General features: G+C 42.3%; 1 protein-coding gene across 1 annotated transcript in view; it reads left to right on the forward strand.

Moving 5' to 3' along the window:
- The window catches only part of ARFGEF3 (ARFGEF family member 3), a 2,280,599-nt gene that overhangs the window by 1,481,577 nt on the left and 773,920 nt on the right, over positions 1-25,102 (forward strand). The window lies entirely within an intron of this gene.

Consider the following 25,102-nt stretch of genomic DNA (forward strand, 5'->3'; position numbering starts at 1 on the left):
ACTGTTTTCTCAAACTTCTGTCTTTGGACATGACAGCTGCAAGGGAAAGCTACATGGCTTCATTGATTTCTAAGGTTCCTTTGGCCTGACTTCATATGAGGAAGGCGCACTGGTATCTGAAGTCTGACCTCAGCATTGCCATCTTCTAACCAGCAAACTTCCCATTATTTCCTTTATCAAGGAGTTTTCTTGATGGAAAGACCAGGTTTCTCTAAATTTCGGAATACCTCTCTTGCTTTGTCTTCCTTGCCAAGTTATTTTCTTAAATGCCTTGGATTTGGCATGGGGTACTTGTTCCAAGGGTATCAGGGTTCAGGGGTATTGGTCCCATAAAGAGAGAAAGGACTACATCATCTCGGAGCAAGTGACTGCACAAATTCTGACTCTTCAGTCTCTGCATCATTTCTGATTTCAAGACCCCTTTCAAGTCTTCACAGACAACACCACAGCTGTGGTATATCAGCAAGCAAGGGAACACAAAGTATTACCATCTCTGTAAATTAGTCCCCATAGCATGCGAAATTGCAAATCAACATAAACGTTTTCTCCAGGTCCAGTATGTACCCTCATGGAGAAACACAGAAGATATTTTGAGCAGATTCTCATGAGTGGATGCTAAACCAGGAGGTCATTGTTCATCAGTAGGGTACTCCACAGATAGTTCTTTTTGCTTCCATACACAATAGACAGCTCAGACTGCTTTGTTCAAGACTCATGCCCTCAGGTATGAAAAGCAGACACCATAACTTGCTTTCTCGGAAAATGATGTTACTTTTTGTCTTTTCTTCAATTTCTTTGATTTCAAAAGTGCTTCTGAAGATCAAGAAGGATAAGCCAAAAATCATGAGGGTGACTTCCTTTTTACCCAGGCAGCATTGGTTCCCCTTTTATTTCATCTGGAAAAGAGCAATCATCACAAGTTAACTCACAGAATGGATTTAATATCACAGAACAAAGGCTCATTGCTTTATTCTACCTTACATACCTTGAACCTGACTTTTAGGGTGACAGTATTTTTGTTCCTTTTGAGCACTATTTCTCCATGGACATTGTTATGATTATACAAGAGGCTAGAAAACCATGATGGAACAATGATCCCCCAAGTAAGGAGAAACGGAAGGAGCTTGAGACATCTGAAGAAGAAATATGGACATGGGAAAGAAAAACAGATTTACTATGGTGCAGTGTTTATGCAAAGGAGAAAGTAAAACTAATCAGTATAAAAAAGCAGCACTAAAGATATTTAAATTGAAATATGGGCAAATGCATCTGGATATGGAAAATTGTACAATCCAAAAAATAAAATAAGGGATAAAGTAGAAAAGAGGATTAATAATGGAGAAGTTGAAACAGAAACTGAAGTTATGGATTATCTGTGAAATGAAGGGTTTAGTATAGAATCTGTAACTCTGACAACATCACAGCATGATAGAATAGTGAATCCCTAAATTAAGGAGAAATTAGTAGAAGGGGGAGCATCTGATCAGTTGCCATATGAAGATATGTTGGAGCCTTTAGTAGGAAACCAGTATGAAAGTTCACTTGGAGATGCACAGCAAGGGAAGGAACAAGAAACTGTGGCAACTGACCCAGTCAATGTTGTGGAGTGATATGCCAGTGATTTCCCATATGAAAGAGCAACAGATGAAACGGAATGAAGCTGAAGAGAATATAGCACAAGATGATGTTCTGAAACTTTCTGAAGAATGGCCACAGGAAGCAGAGAACAAAGAATGTGCCCTTAGTTTAGAAGAAAATGATCTAAGGGAAGAGTTGCTTAGTACAGTGGTGCATCAGTTAGCATTTTTACCTCACAGCAAGACTTTCTCCAGATGTTCTTCGTGTTTCACTGTTGGTCATTACATTTGGGTGATCTGCTTGCAGGTTGCCCTCAGTCGGCCTGATTAACAAAGTCTTGGGTCCTGTGTCGGTTGCTGTCCCTTCTTCCATGACTTCAGGTCGTCAGGGGTATACACCATGCAGCCGACACCATTGCATCAGTCTTTCTTGCCGTGCAGTGCCCAAAGCAGAAGCACTTCACAAGTGCCGGTCAGCCGACTCCTGAAATTTTCGTTTTCGAGTTTCAGAACCGAAATCTTCAACTAAAGCACAAGTACCCCGTTGGGGAAACTTTTTCTTGCTCCTTACCGATGTCAGTATAAGTTAATAATTGCATTACTTGTGGAAAGCAAATACTGTATTCCTTGCCTAGGCCCTGACCACAGTGTACCTTGCTGTCGGTTTTATGCATTATTTAATCAGCGCACTATCCGTTGTCTGTATATTTTCACCTCTAAATATTTCGATTCTCAGTTTAATTATCCAGCAATATCGTTCGTTAGCCATACAACTACCGGGATTCCGAAAAAAACGCAAAGATAAAGACAGAGACAGGCCGCCGAGGTCCAAAACTGCCGACGACGCTTCTCCTAAGCCAGTCGCCAGTTCGCCTGTACTCAGTGAGGTGCTATTGCAGCCCCAGATACCCGCTACTTATGATTCGCAGGCCTCTACTGAGACCCATTCAGAGTCCTGTATGCCGCAATATGCTTCAACTAAGGAACCCGCGGCTGTCTTTACCTTGGATGGGTCCGGAGCCACTGTGCAGGCACCGGCTTCTGAGGGTGTATTCAGGCCTACGGACTTGCATATTAAATTGACGCCTCCTTCATTACTTAGGCCTAAATCTCGATACATGTGTAAAAAACCGACACCCAGGCCACATGCTCAGGCCTCTATGCCTAAAAACAAATTATAAGAATGGCTGAAGATCTAATAACTCTAATCAGGGGTAGTCAACCACCCCCCCTTTCTAAGAGGCCTAGGACTGAGGTTGATTATGAATCTTCTGATCAGAATTCTGTTTTTTCTGACTCTTCTGATGATCTGGATTTGCCCTTACCTACTTATGAGGATTCAGATGCAGAGGACTCTATTCCCTCTGCTTCCCCTCCTGAGGATTTTTCTTTTGGGGAAACCTTACATACTCTAAGGGAGCATTTCCACTGGGAAAGCCAGGATTTTTCTGATTCAAAATAGAGGCTTAGGGATTTCCTTCTCATACATCAGCATATGCCTTTAGCTATTCCTCCTGTACTAGACATTGTTGATGATGCTTTCTCGGAATCTAGTTTGGCCCCTGATTCCCTGCCTCCTGCTCCCAGAAAGCCTTACACTTACTACAGGGTCCCTGAGTCCCACAAGTTCATTTTCAAAAATCCTATTGCAGATCCAGAGACTATTTTGCAGGGGCCCAAGGGCATTAAGGCTTCTACTGCTAAAAATCCTACCCCTTATGATAGAGACTCCAGGGTGCTGGATAGATGGGGTAAGAAGGTTTACACTTCTGCAACCTTGGCCATTGGGGCATTAAACTGCCAGTTTCATATGTTAAAATATCAGCAACATGTTATTGGACTGCTTAAACAGAAAATGATGTTGATTTCTGACTGTGGAAAATAAAGAATTACAGGATTTAATGCATTCTGCCGAACAAGTTGAAAAACATACTTTGCAATGTGGTTTTGATTCATTAGAGGCCTTTTGCAGGGCTGCTGTTACTGGGTCTGTGCTCAGAAGGCATGCTTGGCTTAAGGAGCAATCTTTGCCTGATCATGTTAAGGCTAAATTGTTGGATGCTCCTTTAAATCAGGACCGCCTGTTTGGCAACAAGGCTGAGGAAGTTCTTATAAAGATGGAAGATACAGCTAAATCTATGCAAACTGTTAAAGATTTTTTTACAAGTTCAGCCTCCTAGATTTAGTAGGCACTGGCCCTCTAAGAATTGGTCCTTTCCAGCCCCTTCCAGGTCTTCTCAAGCCAAACCCAGATGCAGCAAAAATCCCAGGTTTCAGTCCCAGGGGACTCGCAGAATTAAGCAGTGGGGGACCTCCACTTCCATGTCTGGAAATAATAAGACTCCCCCCATGGTAAACTGTCTCAATGACTTCCTTTTAAAATTTCATAACACTTGTCAACTTACTGCCCCTTTGGGGGGAAAGATTGCTCTTCATGCAAAGAATTGGGAACTCATTACCCAGGACAAATGGGATTTAAATATAGTGTCCCAGGGATACAGCTTTCACTTCCACACGTTGCCAACACCAAGTGGGTGGCCAGACCGACCCCCAAGTCAGTGGGCAGTGGCCCAAAAACAAGTACTTTCTCTCTTAAGCATGGGGGCTATTCAACTGGTACCAGAAGAGGAAAAGGGACAAGGTTTCTACTCGAGACTTTTCCTGGTACCCAGAAAAGACAATTCATGGCATCCTATCCTGGACCTGTCTACTCTAAACACCTTTTTGGAGATTCCAAAATTCAAGATGCTGACTCTTCACCAATTACTTCCTATGCTAGGCAAAGATGCCTGGTTGGCAACACTAGATTTAAAAGAAGCATACCTGCACATCCCAATCAGGGAATCTTGCAGAAGATACCTACGCTTCAAAGCAGGCTACATGCACTGCCAGTTCTCTGCACTGCCCTTTGGCTTATCCGCTGCGCCCAGGGTATTCACAAAGTGCCTAGCTCCAGTTATTGCATTTTGCAGGCAAAGAAATATTCAAATATACCCATAAATGGACGATTGTCTAATTCAGGCAAAAAGCCAGGACATACATTTGAATCATCTGGCCTGTGTAGAAAGGGTTCTAACTTGTCTGGGGTACTCCATAAACGAAAAGAAATCACACCTGGTACGCTGTCAACAAGTTATATTCCTGGAAGTAAGCTTGAATACAACTTCTTAGATGGCTTACCTCAGGCCAGAAAAGCAAATTCATTTGACAACCTACTTCAAACAAGTGGCCACAAAAACCCTACTATCTGCAAGACAAATACTGCAAGCCTTGGGGTTCATGGCCTCCTGCATTCTTCTAATTCCATATGCAAGACTGCATATGAGGAAACTACAGTGGTATCTAAAAGCCTATGGTGTCAACATTCTCAAGACCTAGAAACAATGATTCCTATCATACCTAGCCTACGCCTAGAGTTCCTTTGGTGGGCAGAGGCCTGCCACCAAAACAAGGGACTACCTTTCACACCACCCCCTGCCACCCAAACCATAACAGATGCATCAGACTATGCATGGGGGGCTCACCTGGCAGGAAAGTGCATTCAGGGCAAATGGAACTCAAGTCAAATGCACCGGCATATCAATCAAAAAGAAATGTTAGCTGCACAGAATGCTCTGACAGCCTTCAAGGACCACATTCTTCCAGGACAACTAATGGCAAAGATGGACAACACCACTGTTATGTGGTACATAAGCAGGGGGGTACACATTCTTGCCCCCTCTGCAGACTAGCCATGGCATTGTGGAACACAGCCTTGCGCTACCAAGTGCACCTAAAAGCTCAATTCCTGCCAGGAAAATTAAATGCACTAGCAGACAGACTAAGCAGAAACCTCATGGACCCACACGAGTGGAAACTGGAACCAAGGATTTTCAACATGTTGACAAGCAAATGGGGGAGCCCAGATATAGACCTGTTTGCCTCTCCCCAGAACTACCAATTGGACAAATTTTGCACAAGGACTCCCCACAAACAAGCCTGGAAAGTGGATGCTCTGTCCTTCAGCTGGAAAAAACTATCAGTCTATGCCTTCCACCCTCTGCCTCTGCTCTCCAAAGTACTACTAAAAATCAAATAGGACAAACCAAGAATTATTTTGATTGCTCCAAACTGGCCGCGCCAACACTGGTACCCCCTCCTGCGCAGTGTGTCATGATCATCTCCATGGCACCTGCCTCAGACTCCTTCCCTGCTGTCTCAGCAGGAGAACCAGATTCTGCACCCTCAGCTTCCAACACTGAACCTTGCAGCCTGGCTAATTACCTAATCTCTCCTTTACCATCCCTCAGCAAACATGTGCTGGATATCAATTTAGAGGCAAGGAGGCCTAGTACTAGAAAATCTTATGCTGAAAAATGGAAAAGATTCTGTGCCTGGAACCAATCTCAAGGGATGAGCACAGCAGCGCCCAATTTACCTCAGATTTTACAATACTTAACTGAGATGCTTCACAAGGGCCTGTCTTTTTCCTCAATTGAAATCCACGCCTCAGCCATTTCAACTCATTATAACACAGAACCTCCCCTCTTCTCTCATCCACTGCTCAAGCAGTTCCTCAAAGGGGCCAAAAATTTGAGAACACCCAGGAGAGCTCTAACCCCAGCCTGGGACCTTAACTTTGTCTTGTAGAAACTCACTCTACCTCCTTTCGAGTCAGCTGCTACTGCATACTTAAAATTTCTTTCTTGGAAAGCAGTTTTCCTTTTAGCAATCACTTCAGCTACAAGGGTATCTGAATTACAGGCCCTTATGGCAGTTTAGCCTTTCATCATCTTTCATGTGGACAGGGTGTCCCTCAGAACCAATCCATCCTTCATGCCCAAGGTGGTATCCAGTGTGACTCTTAATCAGTCCATTAATTTGCCAACCTTCTTTCCCAATTCACAGAATAAAGGGGAACGGATACTGCATTCCTTAGATGTGCACAGACAACTTAGATTCTACTTGGACAGGTCTAAACCTTAAAGGAAATCTGAACAACTGCTGGTGGCATTTTCTGCAGGGGCAGAGTGGAAGGCTATTTCAAAGCAAACCATTTCTAAATGGATAAGCCATTGCATTAATTTCTGCTTATAAGCACAATAGAAAACCTATCTCCCTGGGGATCAGACCTTACTCTACCAGGGCTGCATCTGCTGCTACAGCCTTTCTTAGAGGCGTCCATACCAGGGACATCCTAGAAGCTGCTACCTGGAGTTCTGAACATACTTTCACCAAGCATTATCATTTGCCAATTTTCTCTAAATCCAGAGCTGGCTTTGCCACTGCAGTCTTGCAGGGCCTTATAGCTGGCCCTAATGCTATCTAAATTCCTCCTGCCAACCATAGCTTTGGGAATCTACCCAAATGTAATGACTGCAACAGTGAAACACGAGGAACATAGTACAGGTGTGTACACTTACCATAAATGTAGATGTTCGAGTGTATTCACTATTGCAGTCCTGGTTACCCTCCCTCCGGCCCCCTAACTTCTTTTGGCTATACCTCTACCTTCCTTTACTATGCTTAAAAACCTTTTTGGTGTGTTTGCTTTTTTGTTGGAGGTATATCTTTGTGCTTTTATGTTTAATTGCTTCCCATTAGGGGGGCACCTGACATCTGGGACAAGGAAAATGGATGTAATGGCGTCGGCTGCATGTTTTATACCCCTGACGACCTGACGTCATGGAAGAAGGGACAGCAATCGACGCAGGACCCAAGACTTTGTTAATCAGGCCGACTGAGGGCAACCTGCAAGCAGATAACCCAAATGTAATGACTGCAACAGTGAATACACCTGAACATCTACATTTATGGTAAGTGTACACAACTGTACTTTCCATTCTTGGCTGGGATGCTTTCTGTGTGGAGTCTGCATATCCTCCCTGCATTCGTATATGTTTCCTCTGGGTGCTCCACTTTCCTCCCACATTCCAAAGACGTGAGTCTAGAGCATTTCTCCCAGGGCCTCCTCTGAAAACGGACTCTGTCCCACTCGGACTTTCCCAATAAACAAATGTCAAATAAATAAATTTAATTGAGATAGCTAGACATACTAAAATGAATGAAAGAAATAGATTACAGAATATCATTAAGACCCAAAATGTTAGAAGTCATATCAAACAAATGAACAACAGTGATCAAGGCTGTCCATAGAAATTCATGCAGTGTAACAGAAGTAAATAGGATATGTTACTGTGCAGCTAAATGAATAACAGATAACGTTATACCAAAAACACAGGGCAGTAAGGGACGGAGGGGGAGGAATCAAATGCTGTCACAGAAGTATTGAGTAGAGAAATCTATAAAGCAATTAAGACGAGAACTGTCACTGTTAGAAGAGTACAGAATAGGGGACAAGATCAGCAAAAATACTCAGAAAGATAGATGTGATGAAAGCAATGTGCAGTTTCGGAACAGACCAGGATCTGTTGTACAGTATTGCAAGTAATAAACTAAAGATATTAGGACAGGCAGAAGAACTTCGAAGATATGCAGATAAATGTAAATGAAAAGTAAAAAAATAAGCGATTTATTGATGACCCAATAAAAGTTTTACAGAGAATTGGGAAAAAAAGCAAAAGGAATTCAAACACCACCAACAAAGATGAAATTGACACATTTTGGAGAAATATCTGTGATGATCATGTTGAACATAAAGATGCTGAAAGGATAAAAGAAGTAAAAGAAAGAGAAGTTTAAATGCACAGGATACAAAATGGGATGAAGTAAAGACCAGAGAAATAGAAACAAAACTAAGAAAAGCTCTTAACTGGAAAACCCCAGGCCCAGATGCAGTACCTAACTTCTGGCTAAAAGTATTAACATATTGACATGAAGATTTAGCCATGAGTAAGAACCATTTATATGTGCACACCGAACAGATGGCAAGCTGGTTAATAGGAAAAATGATACTCCTCCGTAAGAGTGAACCTGCAAGATATCCTAAAAACTATAAACCAATAACTTGCCTTCCCACAATGTATAAAACTGTACACAGGAATTGATGCTGACAGAGTTTATAGTCATTTAGAAGAAAACTCAATCACGGCAATAGAACAAAAGGGTAGCAAAAGAAACTCATATGGAACAAAGAATCATTTGTTAGTCATAATGGAGGATTGTAAAAAGCCAAAGAATATAAGGATAGCATGGATGGGCTACAAAAAAAGCATTTGACAGCATCCCACATTCATGGATAAAAAGTGCTTAGAAATGGGTAAGATACACCCAACGCTGATCAGTTACATTACAGTGACCATGAAACAGTGGAAAACCACTTTACAGCTAAGTCATGATAAAGGGCAAAATCTGATGATGTCCTTTTCATTCTTCCTTATGAGTGGGTCTAATATCTGATCCTTGGATCCAACTCTGACGCAGCTACAAGATTTGTATCCAAATCTTGAGCTCCTCCCTCTACCCATAATGCCCTATGCCATCCCCAACTCCTAGATCTTGTTTGCCGCCACTGGAACAAGACACGATTGAATCTCAAGCATGAAATAGTACCTTTTTTGTCTGTTTATCATTAAAATTAAGTATTTTAGAGTTTAGAGTTAAATATTAGAGTTGGTGTTCTCTCCTCCTCCCTTTAATTGTTTATAGTATTCCACTGGCATTAGGGATTTCTCTTAATTCACTATCGTTCTTTCTCATGCCTTCTTGGCACTTTTCTTACATCTGTAACTTTAGTCATATATCTACAAAAAAAAAATCCTGTGTGTTTTTGCAGTTAGATAGTTTAGTTTTTGGTTTGGAAGAGTGTGCCAGTTTCATGAATGGTTTTGTATAGTTTCTGAGCAGCATGTAAAGGGTTAACCTCTGTCTCTTGGGTTGTAACCTTTTTCATTAGATAGCTTAGTTAAGTGTTTGGCTTAGTAGTGTGTGCTGTTTTTTGTAGTTGGATTTTACTGTTTATTTTCCACTAAAATGTCTGAGAAACCAAACAGTGTTAAGAAATGCACTTCTTGCGGGTAAAAGATCTGTAATTCTGATGTCCCCAAAAAGTGCATATATTGCCTGGGGCCTGAACAACTTAAGTCAGCCTGCAATGTTTGTGCCACCTTCAACCACAGGGCCCTCTCTGACCGGCAAAACAGATGAGTTCTTAAAGGTTTACTTCCTCCTCCTCCTCCTCTTGGGGTTCAAACCCCCTCTAAATCTACTTGAGGCTCCATGGATTCTAAGAAACAAGCCCCCCAGAAGTCTCAGAGAGCCTCACTGGAGCAATGTGGAAAAATGAAGAAGACTTCAGATATGACCTCTTCGGACCTGAAGATCATTGCACTTATTTATTTTATTTTATGTTTGTTGACCAGGCTAGTCCAACTGGATATATTTCCATTTTCAATGGAGGCCCGGGGAGAAAAGATCCATTAGTAACACACCAATATATCTCATGCATAATTAAACAAAGAAAGGAAGTTAAAATAATAAAAAATCTGTATGAATGAGAAGAGAAGAAAATATTACACTTAATTCTAATAAATATACAAGATAGGAATAGTCACTTTACATTATGTCATCTGAGTTAATGTACATTACATACAAGATTAAATTTATTTATTTATTTATTTATTTATTTATTTGCAGTTGGTTTACCAGGATAGTCCATTGGGCCAAAAGAACCCGTTTTCAATGGAGTCCTGGGGAGAAAAGCTCCAAATACAGACAAAAACAGGTACATGCAAAAATTACAATAATACTTATACAGAGTAAAAGATAAAAACATTTAATACATTTAGGTTCAAAAATTCAAGAAGCATTCAAAACAATGCAATCTGATGTGGAATAAATGTCAGGGGAATAAGTTAAAAGAGTAATGTTTTATGCATTCAAAAAAGTTGTATAGACTTGCATTACAGGGTAGGTATTCTAAGGGAACGTAAGCTTAGATAGGAAGAGTTATGTATCGTATATGGGAAGAAGAATGGGAAGAAGAATGGGATAACATAGAATTATGAGGGAGGGAGCAAGAACAATCCCATTGGGATCTTAGGTATGAATGAAGAGATTTTTTGAACATGTACTGGTTAGAGGAGGTACGAATGGATGGTGGAAGTGAATTCCAGAGACGAGCAAGAGTAAAAGATAGTAGGTGCTTACCTGGGGATGAGATGGTTTATGTACTTGTAGTAGGTTTTGATTGTTAGACCTTAAGACTCTGTTAGGTAGGTGCATTTTGAAGGCGGAAGACAGGGAGGGACAGAGAGAGGGGCTGAGGATGAGCTTATAAGCAAAAGTCAGCTGTATATATATGAGTTGATTCGTAATTCGAGCCAGTTTAGTTTATGGAGAGAGGAACAGTGATGAGTAGTGGACCTATGGCTATTGGCGAATTTGGCAATTTTGTTATAGCAGGAGGAAAGCTGTTTTTAGAGAAGTCTGAAGATTGGTCCATAATGGAGCCCCATAGAGAAGAGAGGGATGAGAAAAGAGGAAGCGAGTGTGATTTTGGAAGAACTTGTAAGGTATTGGTTCTGACGGTATAGCATACCTAGTTTTTGATGGGTTTTTAATGTTTAGTTGAAGATGTGAGTTGTAACTAAGCTGATTGTCAATCTGTACACCAAGTAGCTTAGTTTCGACACTATTTCAAGGGGTGAGTTATTTTGGCTGGTAATTGAGAATGAGTTCATGTCAAGGAAGTGGATTTTGAGGGAGTAAATACCATAAGTTTTGTTTTGGAGGCATTGAGTGCTAAGTGATTTGATTTCATCCAATGTTCAGTAATTGAAAAAGCTTCCTGAGTAAGTTTTTGGAGCAGAGAGGGAAGTGGCAGAGCAGATGATGGTTGAATCATCTGCATATTGGATGATGTTTGCAAATGGGATAGATTTGTGATAATCATTGATAAATATATTAAAGAGGAGGGGACCAAGAATAGAACCTTGAGGAACTCCAGTAAGGGTACTGAGGAATGGGGAAGTGGCCTTTTTCCATATTACAGCTTGGTATCTATTTGATAGATAGCTGGAGAATCAGTTTATGGTAGAGGGAGAGAGGTTAAGTTCTGACAGTTTGGTTAAGAGCAAGTTATGTGAAATGGTATCGAAGGCTTTGGAGAGGTCAAGTAGTAAGGTGGAGACGATGTGACCGGAATCTCGTGCTGTGTTAACAGTCTCAAGGAAGGCCAACAGGGCTGTCATGGTGCTATGATTTGGCCTAAATCCATGTTGTGTAGGGGTTAGCAGGTTGTTGTCTAAGAGATGTGGCAGAAGTTGAAGGTGTATACACTTTTCTAGAAGTTTAGAAATGGGGACAGAATAGCAATCGGACGAAAGTTACTTATCCTCCAATTCTTGCCTCCTTTATGCAGCGGGATTATGAATGCTTGCTTCCACACTTGGGGTACAATGCATTCATGGATGGAGCGATTGATTAAGATGCTAATAGGATAAGCAATAGCATCTGCTGCTATCATTAGGAAGTAGGAGGAATATTGTCAGGCGCATTAGTACATGGCTTTAGTTTCTGAAGGAGTTTCTTTATAGTGGCCATGGGTATAGGTTTTAGTGAAAGTTGAGAAGGATGGAGAGAGGAGAATTAGAGGGGGGTACAGGTGGAGGGGGAGTCTGAAAGGTGGTTAAGGTGGAAGATTGGTGGGGTGAAATAGAATTGGGGATAGGGTTATTTGCAGTAGAAGGAAGGGGTGTCTTAGAAGGTGAGGTGGGGCCTGTAAAGGAGGAGGTGAGTTTGCTAATGGAGTCGATAAAAAAGGAGTTGAACTGTGTAGCTAAATCCAAGTCTGGGATATTAGGGTCTGGGGTTGGGGTATGAGGTTTGCTAGGGTTTAGAAGGGTGGAGATCCCCTTCCAGAATCTCTGGGGGTTAGTTTTGTTATTGTTTTGGAGTGAGAAGAAGTATTGTTGTTTATCAGAGATTATTAACTTTTTAACTTTATTTCTAAGGGTTTTATATGTATAAGTACATTTAATTTACTAGTGATTGTAGGTACTTTAGGAGGGTAAGGAGTTTTGAATGGAGAAAGGAGGCAGTGAAGAGGTAGCCAGTGAAGAAGTAGCAATAGTGAAAGCAGAAGATTAGTCAGGGTTACAAGAGGGGCATAGCCAGTGTGTTTTAAGATGTTTCTTAAGTCTTTGTTTAAAGAGTGGAAGAGAGAGTAGTAAAGTTAGATCAGTTGGCAGAAGGTTCCAGTTTTTTCCAGCAGTGTTGGAGAACAAGGAATCACCATCCAGGTTATTAGACTTGCTAATGGTAGCCAGGAGTTTGCTAGAAGAGCGTAAGGAGTTGAGATTACTATAGGAGACAATTAGGTTAGAAAGTACAGGAGTGTTGTTAGGTTGGTAAAATAACCTGTGAACAATGGTAAGTTGGGAAAGTATCAATATATTTTTAGTTCTAGCCAGTCTAGTTGCTTTAAGTTCTGACAATGGTGAGTTCTAAATGGATTCCCAGTGGCAAATCTGGCTATATTATTATAGGAGTTAGCTAGTTAGGCAAGATTATTTTTTTTAGGTTAATGTAAATGGGTGAAGCATAAAGAAGGGTTGAGATTAAATGGGAGTGGGCAGTTGTGGTTCTGGCTGTTGGAGTTGAAAAGGGGTTTATTCTATATAAAGAGCCCAATTTTCTATTAACTGATTTAATGGTGTTATTAATATGGTTATCAAAAGTAAGGTTATTGTCAATTGTGACTCCTAGCAGTTTGGTGGTAAAGTCGGGGATATAAGGGTGCCATTTTTAGATTTGATTGAGAAATCTATCGGGGGGACTTACTGTGAGGTGTAAAGAGTAAGATCTTCGTCTTTTTTAGTGTTCAAAAGGAGGCAGCGTTTTAAGAACCAAGCCTCTACTGTGCTAAATATTTTCTGGGTTAGAGAATGTAGTTCATTTGTGGAGTTGGCAGAACATATGAGTGTAGAATCATCTGCATATTGTATGCAGATGGCTTGAGGGATTGCTGCATAGAGGTCATTGATGAATAAAGAGAAAAGAAGAGGTCCTAGAATGGAGCCCTGAGGGGACTCCAAGGGAAACTGGCAGGTGGGAAGATATCTTATTTTTCCAGAGAACTGTTTGTTGTCTATTGTTAAGATAGGATTTGAACCGAAAGACAAACTGAAGGTGGGAGGTATTTGAGACAGTAGGATGAGGAGAAAGGGGTGAGGAGGGGTGTGGTTAAGTTGTATAGATTGGTTGAGGCATAGGCTAGGGTAGAGTAGCAGAGGGGGTGTGGTTAAGGAAGTATAAATTTAAGACCAGTGGGGGTGGGTGGGAATTGGGGGTAGGGGAGCGGAGTGACCCCACAGGGCGAACAGAGTGGGGTAGAGCCAAGAAGACCATTGCAAAGGGAAAACAATCAGAGAGGTAGGGAGGTGAGGTCTAAGTAAGGTATCTAGGCTGTCAGGGACTATGAAGTAAGGGAGTAGAGAGCTGAAAAGCGTAAAAAGCAGCGGCAAAGGGAAAGGTAATGTAGGTGACTGAGGCAAAAAGATTCAGAATCTAAATAACCAAGGCTAGAATGCAGGTAAGTAATGGGAGGTAAAGGGTACTACTACCCTCTAGTGGTCACTCTACGTACTATCAAATAATGCTCATCCAATAGTAAAATGAGTAATAGTGGGGGAAATAGGAGAAGAGAGAAGAAAAATATAAATAAGTGGATAAAAGGAGGGGGGAGTGTTACAACAGGGAGGCTAATTTGGGAGTATAGGGGGTGTAGTATAAATGGCTATAGCTGCTGGTTGTCCTGGCAGGGAGCGTTTGCTTACACAAAAAAGAGACAGGGATATTCAGTTAAGATGTAAGATGTAATGTACACACACTTTCAAATAAATGTTCCTGTTTCTCAAAGGCAGTACAGTAGAGGGAGGACAAGGCTCTTATTCCTGCACTGGGAGAAGGTATCAGAAACTTTGCTGACGACTAGGATATCTCAGGGCTTCAGGCAGACAGCAGGACACGGAAGCAGGGGAGGTTTCACTAGCAGGAGGGTTGCAGGCTTGAAGGGAAGTAGAGAGAAAGCATTAAGGAAACAGAGCAATATAAGCCCATGTACTAGTAAAGGCAGCAGCAGTTAAGCACCAATTATAGTGATACACAGTACATGCAAAACACCTCCAAGACTGGTAGAAGGTAATGCTACAATAACCACAGATAAGGGTCAGTTAGGCAGCAGTGTAATTAGAACATACTCTAGTACATTCAATGCAAATAGACAAAAAAATGTACATCTATAAGACACATGGACCTTTACCTAAGCAGCAAGCTCGGATTATAAAAGAGAAAACATCATATCTAAAAACCAAAGCTTGTAATACCAATTCATGATAGTTTAAGCTATAAATTCTGAAACACACCGTCTTATATAAGCAGGACCACTAGGTAGTTTCAAGTCTAATAGCCCTTCCGTAGTGAAAAGCAAACATCAGTATATCCTGAAGGTACAAACACTGGGAGCTTGGGATTTTACCCTATTTGTGAAAAAAGATAGTTTACCTGTTAGGGAGGCAGTCTATGTGGTTGCACCTAAAATCTTTAACAGTTTGCATAGATTTAGCTGTATCTTCCATCTTTTTAAGAACTTCCTCAGCCTTGTTGCCAAACAGGTGGTCCTGATTTAAAGGAGCATCCAACAATTTAGCCTTAACATGATCAGGCAAAGATTGCTCCTTAAGCCAAGCATGCCTTCTGAGCACAGACCCAGTAACAGCAGCCCTGCAAGAGGCCTCTAATGAATCAAAACCACATTGCAAAGTATGTTTTCCAACTTGTTCGGCAGAATGCATTAAATCCTGTAATTCTTTATTTTCCACAGTCAGGAATCAACGTCATTTTCTGTTTAAGCAGTCCAATAACATGTTGCTGATATTTTAACATACGAAACTGGCAGTTTAAAGCCCCAATGGCCAAGGTTGCAGAAGTGTAAACCTTCCTACCCCATCTATCCAGCACCTTGGAGTCTCTGTCAGAAGGGGTAGGATTTTTAGCAGTAGAAGCCTTAATGCCCTTGGGCCCCTGTGAAATAGTCTCTGGATCTGCAATAGGATTTTTGAAAAGGAACTTGTGGGACTCAGGGACCCTGTAGTAAGTGTAAGGCTTTCTGGGAGCAGGAGGCAGGGAATCAGGGGCCAAACTAGATTCCGAGAAAGCATCATCAACAATGTCTAGTACAGGAGGAATAGCTAAAGGCATATGCTGATGTATGAGAAGGAAATCCCTAAGCCTCTATTTTGAATCAGAAAAATCCTGGCTTTCCCAGTGGAAATGCTCCCTTAGAGTATGTAAGGTTTCCCCAAAAGAAAAATCCTCAGGAGGGGAAGCAGAGGGAATAGAGTCCTCTGCATCTGAATCCTCATAAGTAGGTAAGGGCAAATCCAGATCATCAGAAGAGTCAGAAAAAACAGAATCCTGATCAGAAGATTCATAATCAACCTCAGTCCTAGGCCTCTCGTGGCATACCGGACTCCAAATGGGTCTCAGTAGAGGCCTGCGAATAAAAAGTAGCGGGTATCAGGGGCTGTGAAAGTGCCTCACTGAGTACCGGAGAACTGGCGACTGGCTTAGGAGAAGCGTCGTCGGCAGTTTTGGACCTCGGCGGCCTGTCTCTGTCTTTATCTTTGCGTTTTTTTTGGCATCCCGGTAGTCGTATGGCTAACCAGTGACATTTCTGGATAATTAAACTGAGAACCGAAATATTTAGAAGTGAAAATATACAGATGACGGATAGTGCGCTGATTAAATAAAGCATAAAACTGACAGCAAGGTACATCATGGTCAGAGTCTAGGCAAGGAATACAGTATTTGCTTTCCACAAGTAATACAATTATTAACTTATACTGACATCGGTAAGGAGCAAGAAAAAGTTTCCCCAACAGGGTACTTAAGCTTTAGTTGAAGACTTCGGTTCTGAAACTCGAAAACAAAAATTTCAGGAGTCTGCCGACCGGCACTTGCGAAGTGCTTCTGCTTCGGGCACGGCAAGAAAGACTGATGTAATGGTGTCGGCTGCATGTTGTATACCCCTGACGACCTGAAGTCATGGAAGAAGGGACAGCAACCGAGGCAGGACCCAAGACTTTGTTAATCAGGCCAACTGAGGGCAACCTGCAAGCAGATAACCCAAATGTAATGACCAACAGTGAAACACGAAGAACATCTGGAGAAAGTCTTCCTGTGAGGTAACAATGCTAACTGGTGCACCACTGTACTAAGCAACTCTTCCCTTAGATCATTTTCTTCTAAACTAAGGGCACATTATTTGTTGTCTGTTTTCTGTGGCCATTCTTCAGAAAATTTCAGAACATCTTCTTTTGCTATATTCTCTTCAAGACAAAAGACAAATAAATGCATAGCTTTGGACGCCTGAAAGTAGATTTAATATACGTTAGCTCTTGATAGTGGCAGAGAGCTACAGGAAGGTAGACTGAGGAAACAGGACTAACAAGCAGGGAGAAGCACAAACCTATTCAGGAAAGACAACAGGCTAAACGTCTTTACTTGATCGCTAACCACTAATTGTAGATAGTAGTAGTTTGCCTTGCATGATCCACATACAAAAGGTGGTAATAAATAAGCGTGCAAGACAGTAGCTCTGAAAGAGGCTAAAAATGTCTAAAAATGAAGTATAGGAAGGTGAGGAAGGTACTTGCTATTACAAACAGGTTTGTAGGTTCCTTCAGCGTTCAGAGGAACGCAAGCGAACGAACAACAGCGCTAGGATTGTCCAGGTAATTAGGGGATTAAGGGTGGTAGCTCTGGAAGAGGCTAAAACTGTCTTAAAATTAAGTGTTGGAAAGTGAGGATGGTAGTTGCTGGTAAAAAGTGGTTCGTAGTTCTTTCAGCGTTCAAAAGAACGAGCGCGAACAAACAACTGAGCTCGGACTGGCCGGAGAAGTACTATAAGGTGATTAAGGGTGGTAGCAGCAACATAAAGTACTCATTCCGTGCTCAATATGATGGATATAAACGCAAATGCGCACTTTACTGCAAAACAAAGTAAACAAGATGGAAACATTAAAGAGTGATTACACTAGCTAGGGAGATAACAGTAGTAGTCGGAACATTAATATGCGCTTACTCAAACAGTGGGGGGAAAAAGCGTGCGAAGCAACTACTCCAATGCCAAATTTGTCCAAATACAAACAAGAGCAGGTTTTATAGTAAAAGGTAAGGAGGGAGGTCGGTAGGCTCTAGCCCTGTTATCCCTCAGTGTATGCAGTGCAGGCGATGGTCCGGCAGTATCCCACAGGAATTACTACTATTTATCTTTCAGTACATCAAGCCACAGCCACTAAGAAGTGTACTACTGGTTCAAATGCACCTTAAACAGTCAAAATGCTAACAACCATATTATCCTCTAGTCTGTTTATATTATAAAAAGAGATTACGCAAGGCAAATGGTAAATAGCAGCAACTTACCACAAACACTACCCACAGGGAAACAGCGCAGTCAGGAGTGGGGCTACACAATAAAGATGGCTTCCTGAGGGGTGCGGCAGATTTATAAGTTTAGGGGCAGGGGTAGAAAGTTGAAATAGGGAGGAGGTGTTAGGCAGGTGAGTATATATGGTTAACAAGTGGGGGAGGGAGAGGAGCCGGCCAGAGATACAAGAGAGAAGGGGCTGTAAGGAAGAGGATAGCAAGAAGTGAAAGTCGTAGCAAGTGATAACGCAAGAAGACCAATGCAAAGGAAAAACAATCAGAGAGGTAGGGAGGTGAGGTCTAAGTAAGGTATCTAGGCTGTCAGGGACTATGAAGTAAGGGAGTAGAGAGCTGAAAAGGGTAAAAAGCAGTGGCAAAGGGAAAGGTAATGTAGGTGACTGAGGCAAAAAGAGTCAGAATCTAGTTTAATAACCAAGGCTAGAATGCAGGTAAGAAATGGGAGGTAAAGGGTACTACTGCCCTCTAGTGGTCACTGTAGGTACTGTCAAATAATGCTCATGCAATAGTAAAACGAGTAATAATGGGGGAAATAGGAGAAGAGAGAAGAAAAATATAAGTAAGGGAATAAAAGGAGGGGGGGGGAGTGTTACAACAGGGAGGCTAATTTGGGAGTATAGGGGGTGTAGTATAAATGGCTATAGCTGCTGGTTGTCCTGGCAGGGAGCGTTTGCTTACACAAAAAAGAGACAGGATATTGTTCAGTTAAGATGTAAGATATAATGTACACATACTTCCAAATAAATATTCCTGTTTCTCAAAGGCAGTACAGTATAGGGAGGACAAGGCTCTTATTCCTGTACTGGGAGGAGGTATCAGAAACTTTGTTGACGACTAGAATATCTCAGGGCTTCAGGCAGACAGCAGGACACGGAAGCTGGGGGGTTTTCACCAGCAGGAGGGGGTTGCAGATTCCAAATAAGTTTTCCTGTTTCTCAAAGGCAGTACAGTGTAGGGAGGACAAGGCTCTTATTCCTGTACTGGGAGGAGGTATCAGAAACTTTGCTGACAACTAGAATATCTCAGGGCTTCAGGCAGACAGCAGGACACGGAAGCTGGGGGGGGGGGGGTTCACTAGCAGGAGGGTTGCAGGCTGAACAGATTTGTACAAACTTGAATTGTTTTTAACACGGGCACTTAACTGACCTTAGGTTGTCTGTATAGCTTCCATTCAAAGTATGTTGTCCCAGCTTAATTTCAGTTAGTAAAATTTCAAATGATGGTTCCACATCGGAGTGTAATTTTTGTTTTTAGTAGTTTGTAGATGCTTTTAGTTGTGCCAAAACACTTTATATGATGATCTACCTTTCACCAGTCCGCACTTCCATAGCTTCATAGGTATTTACTAGGCTAATGACCACAAGGGCCTTTTTAAGCCTAGCCATGCATCCCAGATCTCTGACAAGTTCTGATGCCCTTGATAAGTGTAAGCAGGGGCCTGGGAGATGAACCATTTACAGGTTGCCTGTGTCAATTAAACACATAGGTGCCAAATCAGGGATGAATTTCCTGTTCCCCATCCAGCTGTCCAGGTTGCACTTGAATTAGGTTAGGGAGGAACTCTGCTTCACATGGATGGGGAGCCTGTTCCAGAGTGGGATACACACCTATCTCTCCAGCATGTCCTGTTTATATCACAGACAAGGTTAAAGTCTTTAGAATGGGTAATTCTGGTGCTGTTTGTCTTGCAGATATGCAGGAGGCCCATCAGAGTGGGGTCTGACAATGCCCTGTATGTCAGGCGTAGATCACCCCTCAAAAGCCTGTAGGAGACAGAATACTGGGATAGAGCCTTGAGGTGGTCTGCACAGGACATTTTACTTAAGCCTTCTATTCTTTTAGTGAGGAACATATGTGGACATTCCAGTTGTTGGATATGCTTGGTTAGGTACATACCAAAGGGGGCATTGTGCTCACTGACAGTTCTGATGAATGCCGAATACAGTGGAACAGTGACTTCCTCGAACTTAGATGCCATACTTTTCTTTATAAGTTTCGCAACACAGAAAGATTTTCTCACTACTGTAGACATGTGATGGTCAAAGGCTAGATTGATATCTCTGTGTGTGTCCCTATGTCCCTGACTACTGGGTTTAACTCTAAGAGGTGCATTGTCAATATGATAGTTACCAGGGGTGGATGACTTCTTGAAGGATACTATTATGCATTTCTTGGCATTTAGTTTTAGTCCATGGCTCTGACACCAATTTTGTCCCTCAGATCCACAGGCCTCTTTGGATCCGACAGGTGTAATTACCATTGGCAGTTCTCCTGTGCCATCTTTTTCCTACTCTGATTCCAGACCATCAGATCTGACAGCTAGGAGCAGGGAGCCAGAGTTTGTTTTAAACCCTGTTTCTCCAACTCTGCCTTTCTCAGTTATTTCAAACCCCAAAGAAACATTCCAGGCCAGCATCTGTAAAGTCTAAATCAATGTAAACTTTATTGTCATACAGATCAACACAGTGGAAAAAGTGTGTATCACTGCACGGAATTTAGATAGTCAGGCTCATACCATAAGAGTGACAGTTTACAAAAGGAAGATAGATTAAATTAATACAAATGTAAATAGTAAAAAATCAAAATAAGATACTAAAAAAATAAAGTAAACAATTGAAAGTTAGTATAAGAATGTGTAAAAAACAGTGCTATAAATAAATAAAAGGAGGCGCACATGTAAAACTTACCCACCACCAATGTATGCCATAAACTTAGAGTTTGCAGTATTTGTAGTGCACATAAAGACATATAAAGTGAACTATGCAGAGAGATATGTAATAACAATGACATATTGCACATAAGTAATGTTTTACCTATTTAGCTGATTACGCTATGGGTTTGTTGTTTAGCAGTCTTATAGGGTGTGGGAAAAAGCTGTTACGGAATCTGGATGTCCTGCATCTAATGCTTGTGTAGCACTTCTTTGTTGGCATGAGTTTTAACAGTCCATAAGCCAGATGGTGTATATTCCTCAATAGTTTTCAGAATCCTCCATAGCATCGGTTTCAATATATGTCCTGTAGGGATTGAAGGTTGGAGATAATTTTTGTGACCTGTTTAACAATCTTATCCAGTGCCTTCCTATCCGCTTGAGAGCAATTTCCATACCAGACAATGATGTTGGTTGTCAGTACACTCTAAATCATGGCTCTGTAGAAGGTGAGTAGGACCTGTGCGGGGAGGTTAGCTCTACAAAGTCTCCTAAGGAAGTGAAGACATTGTTGGGCTATGTTTACAAGGTAGGAAGTGTTTGTGGCCCAGCTTAGGTCTTGCAAGGTATTCACCGCTAGGAATTTGGTGCTATTTGCTCTCTCCACTGTGGCACTATTGACGATGATAGGGGTGTGTGTGGCATATTCACATTCCTAAACATTTGGTGCTAAGTTGTCAGTGCACCAATGATCGAGTTGGTTCATCTCTTCCGTGTAGGCTTCCTCATCGTCCCTCTTGATAAGGCCGATTACTGTGGTGTCATCTGCAAATTTGATGATTCTGTTTGACTGAAGTGTAGCTGTGCAGTCATGAGTTAGAACTGTGAAAAGAAGTGGACTGAGTACGTAACCTTGTGGGGGACCCCAGTGTTTAGGGTGATGCTATTTGAGTGATGTTTTCCTGCTCAAACTATTTGTGACCTTTCAGTCAGGAAGTAGAGGATCCAGTTGCATGTTTTGCTTTCTATGCCTAGATTACTCAGCGTAAACAGCAGTTATTGTGGAATTACCGTATTGAAAGCAGAGCTGAAGTCTATGAACAGTATGTGTACGTGACAGTTCTTATTTTCCGGGAGGTTCAAGGTGTGAAGAAGTGTTAAGGCTATGGCATCTGCAGTAGAACGATTTGGCCTGTATGTGAATTGTAAAGGATCAAAATTAGCAAGTAAGCAGTTTGTTACGTGATCCTTGACCATCTTATTTGAAATGCTTCATCACTACTGAGGTAAGTGCAATTGGCTGGTAATCATTTAATGATGATGGAGATGGTTTCTTGCGCAGATGGATGATGGTGGTGGTCGTAAAGCATTTGGACACTTTTTCCTGGCTGAGAGATGCATTGAAAATGTCGGTGAAGACTGCTGCCAGATGATCAGCACAGTTTTTAAGTAGGATCCCTAGGGTCATATTCTAACCAGCTGCTTTGCCCGGCTGAACCCTATGTAGCTTCCTGCGTACCTCTTCTAAGTTGAGGCATAGTGATGTGGTATCTGCATTGGTGGGTAGTCTCTTTGCTGAGATTCTATTTGATTTGTGGAATCTACTGAAGTAAATGTTTAGCTTGTTTAAAAAGTCTAGGTTGTCTTCACATCGCATGGATGGTGGCTTAGAGTCTGTGATGTTTTGGATCCCTCTCCACAGCTGCCTGGAATCTTTCTGGTCAGTGAGATATGTCTGTATTTTTAGACAGTAGGCCTGTTTTGCTGCTCTCACATATTTGTTCAAGTCTGTTTACCTCGCTGGTGAGCCATGGTTTTTGGTTGGCTCTGATTGTTGCATCCTTCAGGGTGGCGACATCCTCAATACATTTTGTGATGTATCCCACAGCCGTTTCAGTGTACTCATCCAAATTAATAATTGATTTGTGGTGGCAGCCGCCTTAAATAGATTTCAGTCAGTGCATTCAAAGCAGTCTTGCAGAGCCAAGACAGTTGTTTCAGGCCAGATCCTTATTTGCTTCTTGACAGATTTTTCCCTTAGTAGCATTGGTTTATAGGCGGGTATAAGCAGGATGGAAATGTGATCTGAGCTACCAAGATGGGGGTGGGGGACTGCTTTGAGTGCCTGTTTGATGTGTGAGTTGACTTGACCAAGTGTGTTACTATCTGTTGTAGAGAAGCTTATATATTGCTGGTAGTTTGGTAGCACAGTTTTCAGTTTGTCCTGATTGAAATCCCCTGCCAAAATGTTGACACACACTAAGTTCTTCTTTTTTAGTTAACAGGCTTTACTGGTACAGGCTGGTGAGTGCTTCATTATTGTTTGCACTCGGAGGTATGTAAATTGCAGTTATAAAGGCAGTTGAAAACTCCCTGGGCAAGTAGATTGGACAACATTTACTTGTAAAGTATTCAATGTCAGCTGAGCAATGGCTAGTAACGACGACATTGTTTTCACACCAGCTGTTGATGTATATACAGACTCCCCCATCTTTATCTTATGTATTTTATTAATTTATTATACACCTGATCTGTAGCATCATCCATATCTTCCAGGAGCTTGATGGAGGCCGATATGAGTGCACCTGCCCAGCCAATATTGTCTCCTCTTCTGATCCATCCTGCGGTTTCAAGAGTCCCAGAATCCAAGATCCCTGAGAGATTCGGCATCTGATCCGAGGAAACTCCCAGCCTCGACTCCGACTGTGTCAATTGACCAGCTGTGCCCCTATAACTTTCAGATCACAATGCGTCTGGTCTGAAGGTTTGGATTTGGATCCTACTTTGTCAGATCCATCCCTCCCCCTCAATGCCTCAGCTCTGGACAGCTCGGGTCCAATTCTCTCCGGAGGGCTTGGATCTGGGATTGACCCCAACTTCCTGTCCTTGGCAGCTACAGCTCCGAGAAGGAGAAAAGAGGTTTCCCTGGGTCTGTCAGCTTTTCAGGTAGTAGAAAGGGCTTTCTCTTTGCATAGAGAGCCGTCCTGTCAAATCTTGGATCCTACCCTTGCCCTCATTGGGTTTGAGTTGTGAGCCCATTTCTGCCCCTCAAGGTCAGCCAGCTCTGGGGAGCCTCCACACTTGTTCCCCAGAGAGATTCCCACCTTCTTCCAACCCCTCTCTTGAACACCACACAGAAGTACCTTGCAAGAGAACGTTTAAGAGGAGGCACATAGACTTCCCTATGGCGTCTGTCACAGAAGACACCGATTTTGATGAGGGAGAAGGATACCCACACTAGCCACCTGATGATGTTTCCTTTGGAGACATCCTGGAAGTCTTCAAACAGGAAGGGTGTCTGATTTTCCCAAGCTCCTCCTTCTCAGGAATCTGTGTTAATGGAAGCTTTCGGGGCTGGCCCATCTACATCTTGGGTGACCCCTCCTCCCCAGCATAAGAACTTATTAACCTGGTTTCCCGCTGGGCTTGGAAAGAACCAGACAGTGTCAAGCCCATCCCCAAGTGCCCAGATACGTTCTTGGTTCCACTTTCAGATAGACCTCATTGGAGCAAGGGAATCCCAGTTGATGTCATAGCTGTGGCGGCGGCCACTAAGAAGGAGCTAGCGGAACAAAGCTCCCTCTGTCCATCCAACGAACAGGGAGTCCAGAGCGATGGACAGATTAGAAAACTATATATAAACCTCAGCCACATTCGCACTGAGTTCCTTAAATTAATTGGCACGCTTTACTCATTTACAGAGAGATTTGAACAAGGAGCTTTCAAACTTTCTTTCTGCGAAGGATCTCAAGAAGGTTTCTCTTCAACTGGCTACTCTTCTATCCATTGCCAGTTCATCGATGAGGCCGATCTCTCATACAGCAGATGGTGCATCATGAGCAGCCGGTTCAGACATAGCTGTTGGGCAGCATCCCTGGATGAGGCTGTGTGACATCGCAGAACCCTTCAAAGCATTTTTTGTTAATGCCCCCTTTGAGGGCTCCTCCTTGTTCGTGCCATCAGTAAAGCACACGCTCCCCCACAGTGAGCAGGAGGGGAAAGACCCTGTTTACTATTGGAATCAAATTTTCTACTCCTCAATGTACATTCTGTAGGAACTAGTGAGGCAGTAAGAAAATGTGGTTCTGGAAATCTCTGGGACATTTTCAGGACTCGCATGGGGGTACTTCATCTAGAGGTAGAGGAGGAGATTTTAATGGTAAATGTTGCCCTAGAGGCAGAAGGGGTCCACAAAACCAGGGCTTCAGAGACTCCTTCTCTGATGGGCCCTGTCAGTGCTTCTGAAGCATTGCCCAACTGTCCACCTCTGGAGGCAGTTTGGGGTTGTTTTTCCTTACTCCTGGACAAATATCACTAAAAATGCATGGGTGCGAAGAATCATATCCAGAGATTAGTACATACCATTTTCTCTTTCGCCTCCTGTCCAAAGGAAGAAGATCCTGACATTCCACCCAATCAGAGGGAATACGCAGCTCAGGAAATTCAAAAGCTGTTAACAAAAAGAGTCATTCAGGAGGCCCCTCCTGAA

The sequence above is a fragment of the Protopterus annectens genome, chromosome 1.part1, assembly GCF_019279795.1.
Source record: "Protopterus annectens isolate FY-2018-M chromosome 1.part1, PAN1.0, whole genome shotgun sequence".
Classification (NCBI taxonomy): domain Eukaryota; kingdom Metazoa; phylum Chordata; order Ceratodontiformes; family Protopteridae; genus Protopterus; species Protopterus annectens.